This window comes from Penaeus monodon, chromosome 30 (assembly GCF_015228065.2).
Source record: "Penaeus monodon isolate SGIC_2016 chromosome 30, NSTDA_Pmon_1, whole genome shotgun sequence".
NCBI lineage: Eukaryota > Metazoa > Arthropoda > Malacostraca > Decapoda > Penaeidae > Penaeus > Penaeus monodon.
In genome coordinates, this window is record NC_051415.1 from 13,339,655 (window position 1) to 13,339,881 (window position 227).

At 34.4% G+C, this 227-nt stretch overlaps 1 protein-coding gene across 1 annotated transcript in view; it reads left to right on the forward strand.

The window, feature by feature from the left end:
- The window catches only part of LOC119592354, a gene marked incomplete in the record, with an annotated part of 36,040 nt that overhangs the window by 801 nt on the left and 35,012 nt on the right, over nt 1-227 (forward strand).

Below are 227 nucleotides of genomic sequence, written 5' to 3' on the forward strand. Positions count from 1 at the left end.
TTTCATTTCCTCTATCTCGTCGGATCGTAGAATTTGCGATTATGTTACAATGAAGAAATTAGTAAACAAACAGATTTAATGTTTTTGTCATTGAATATTGTATGAGTTGCATTTGATGGAGACTGTTACCGGTTTTATAATAAATTCATGTTGATGTTTTAGCAGCTTTTATTGGTAATACATGCACACGTAAAGAGGCCCACCGACAACCACCCACATACACACTT